Raw genomic sequence first — 3,551 nt, 5'->3', positions numbered from 1 at the left:
CAAAAAAAGAATCCTCTTTTTGATGAGAGAATGTGGGTGAGTATGTCTGTGTCCTTGCAGGTTTGGTAGCAGCATTGTTTGGTGTTTAGTGGTGACCCTAGCAGACTTCCACGCTGCTTTTGAGTAGTAGACAAGGCAATTGAACTTCTTGGCACAGTTAAGCTTATGAATGTATACTTTTCAACTGTAAACTACTGAACAAAGGGAAGTGTTGAGCCGTGTCTCACGTACTTAAGTGAACATTTTGTGGGGTTACGCATTGGCCGGTTAGCTCAGTTGGTTGGAGCGTGGTGCTAATAACGCCAAGGTCGCGGGTTCGATCCCCGTACGGGCCAAGGGTAACATTTTAGGAAAAGCTCTAACGCCATTTTACCACTAATGTATGGCCTCCTAATTCGTGTTGTTTTACTACCGTAAACATATATCCATGCAGAACGGCACACATTTCAAAACAGGAGGATGGAAATACAGAAAGAGAAGAACATGCAAGTCGTGCTTAAACCGGGACGTGAGGGGGTGAAAGTAGAGAGTGCCTTTGAAAGACATATGTTGGGTGCAGGGCTTTGAATACTGGGATGGGGAGAGAAGGAACATCCGCAGAGAGCAAAATAGAGAAACACCTGCGGCAACCAGCCCGAAACCTCGCAGTGTTGTGATATGCAAATCATTCTTGCACTGCATTCAATACAACGGCAGTAACTGGGAGCACCAAATAATCTGATGGCTTCAAGACGGAGAGCAAGGTGTATTGTATTGTTGTAATTGCATTTACATAGCGTTTAGCACCCTGACGAAGCGCTTTATTGTGGTCAAGTAAAGGTTAGGAGTGAGGAGACCCGTGGAGGGGGGTTGTTTCACAGAATTTCAGTTTGACGTGCAGGTGCTACTAGCGGAAGAAGCTAAATTATGAGGTTGTAAAAGTTAAGGCAATTTGTGATAAACGTAGGTGACAGGAATCAGGGGCTTGAGGCGAGAATGGTGTGTGATGCGGATGTGGCCAGAGTGAAGCCGATACCCAGATTCTGGTCCGATGATGAAACACCCAGAAGTGAGCGTTTACTGAGCAATAGATGATCCGACACTGCATACCTCAAGGTGAAGGTCTCATCTCAAAGGTCCCTGCACGCTTACAACCTCCAGTCCAGAGACACTGCACCTTCTCACCTCTAGAGACACCACTCGCCTCCCAGCACCCTGCCTCTCCCCCACTTAAAGAAAGGCTGCAAGTTCTCACCCACAGGGACAGGGCATCACTCCTACCGTATGGCATCCTGCACACCAGCCATCCACAGAGACTAAGCATGACTCCCCCACGGCTAGGGATTATGCACCAGTTCTGCCTCCAGGGACCCTACAGTTCCTATCCCAGGGACCCCGCACGCCCGTGCTTACCTCCTCAACCCCTATCTTCAGAGACACTACACTTCCCCACCTCATGGACCCTGTACCTCTCTTATATATAGACACCCAACACCTCTGTCACCAACAGGGACCCTGCACATTCATCAGCTTCAGAGGAAGTCCATCTCTCAGGGACCCTGCACCTTCCACACCCCAGGGATTCTCAAGTTCCCTTCCTACAGGAACCACGTACCTCTAGAGGTCTTGCATCCCGACCTTTATGCATCCTGCATACCGAGGAACCTTGCACAGGTCTCATTCCTGAGAACATTCACCCTCAGAGACCCTAAACCTCTCTCCAGGTACCCTGCTCCTCCTCTCCACCACCGTGGACCTTGGACCTCCTGCACTCCCACACCTCCAAAGACAAAAGACCCTGGGCTTTTGCCCCACCAGGGACACTATGACACCCTAAAGCTAATTCGCACTAAGACGCCTTGGCTATTGCGTGCTTTACAAAAGTTATACTTTACTTATTTACTTTACTTCCCTTACTTATTTACTTACATAACTTACTTACCTTACATACCTACCTTACTTATTTTACTTGACTTATTTATTGTTCTTGCTTACCTTACACTTCTGTAGGTTTTTTGTAGGTTTGCATGGCCCTTCCTCTGCTCCTCCTTATTTTCCCCTTAAACCATCCATATTGAAGTAGATTGCCCATATTTTTTAATCTGTCCAAATAACAGTTACACCTGTATAGTACATTTCCAAGTGTAATTATTTTGGCACTCGCTGGGCAAAAGAGTATGTTAGGTTTAGGTCGGCTTTATTCCTTGTGAAGTGCCAGATAGCTGCACAGGAGCAGTCGCTGTTAAACGTGATGGCGGTAGTTTGGGGTTTTGCTTGAGAGTTTAGCGCAGGGGGAACATCCTCTGCAGCCCCTTGATAATTGAAGAGTAAGGGTGGGACTGAGGGTGCAACACAGACTTGGGTGATGTGGTCCCCGTTTTCTAAGCGTTTGAAAACGTTCAGTGCAGCAGCTTGTAAGTGGGCTTTCTTATTAACTCCTTCAGCAAGGCTTAAACAAAGGCCGACTAAAAGCGCTATTAGCCCTCTTTTTGTTTGGGTTTAATACTGGATGGAAGTTAATGGAGTTGAACACCTAGGCACCGAAGCAATGGAAGAAAACAACGGGACACACCATGTTATCTCTTCGCAAGTACCTAAGAGAAGCTAGGATTTAGAAGCAAGTTTTTAACTTTTTTGAGCTCCAAATGTAAGAGATCTGCTAGTGCTGTAAAAATGCAAGATTTAACCGCCTGTATGACTAATTACGCAAATATTGATATAAATGGCATTTTTTTTAATTTTTATTCTTTTATAGCACTATTTGTCCCAGTGTATGCTGACAAAGCAGTTTACATCAAGCACACATGCACAATAAATTCAGAGTCGGTTTATCGCTGGTGGTGCCCTGTGCGGCAGTCCTTTTTGGCATCCCCCCCCATGACCACCTCCTCGGATTCACTCACTAGCACCCACAAATGTGACCCTCATCTCTCCGTAGCCCCCTTTTACATGCATTCATTTGTTTTAATGTGCTGGTAAAGGCTGGCGTTACTATCACTCTAAGCTATCCACATAAAATATATTTCTGTTCTTTGCAGCAGGCATATTAACCCTCTATGCTACTTTATGGCAAGTCACTCACAACCACCGCACACAACCCCCCCGAAGCAAATGGAGCAAAATATCAACGGATCAGCTGATTTCCACCCTCGCCCGGGCCCCACCCCCTGGGACCCAGGACCTCAACACAGCCACCATCAACCTGCATCGCTGGATAGAACACTGCGGCAACACCCTCGTACCGCTCAAAGAACCCCCAAACACCCTCCACAGAATCAAGGACAGCTGGTTCACCCCAGCCATACAGGAATCCAAACGGCTATGTCGCAGAATGGAAAAAACCTGGCACCTTGAACCTACCAACTCCAACCACATTGCTTTCAAAGATGCCATACGCAAACACCACCAACTGGTCCGCATCACTAAAAGGTCCCACTTCAAAAACCGCATTGACACCAACGCTCACAACAGTAAAGAGCTCTTCGGCATCATCAAAGAGCTCTCCACTCCCAGAACCTGCTCCAACGAACCCCCGCCATCACAGGAGTTCTGCAACTCACTTGCAACCCTCT

At 47.1% G+C, this 3,551-nt stretch overlaps 1 non-coding gene across 1 annotated transcript; it reads left to right on the top strand.

Annotated features, from left to right (window-relative positions):
* Positions 1-261: 261 nt before the first annotated feature.
* TRNAI-AAU (transfer RNA isoleucine (anticodon AAU)) lies at positions 262-335 on the top strand. The gene has a single exon. It is a non-coding gene; the product is annotated as a tRNA-Ile (tRNA).
* Positions 336-3,551: the final 3,216 nt, after the last annotated feature.

The sequence above is a fragment of the Pleurodeles waltl genome, chromosome 12 (genome assembly GCF_031143425.1).
Source record: "Pleurodeles waltl isolate 20211129_DDA chromosome 12, aPleWal1.hap1.20221129, whole genome shotgun sequence".
Lineage (NCBI taxonomy): Eukaryota > Metazoa > Chordata > Amphibia > Caudata > Salamandridae > Pleurodeles > Pleurodeles waltl.
The sequence above is the reverse complement of the archived record's forward strand: the minus strand, read 5'-3'. Positions and strand labels throughout refer to the sequence as shown.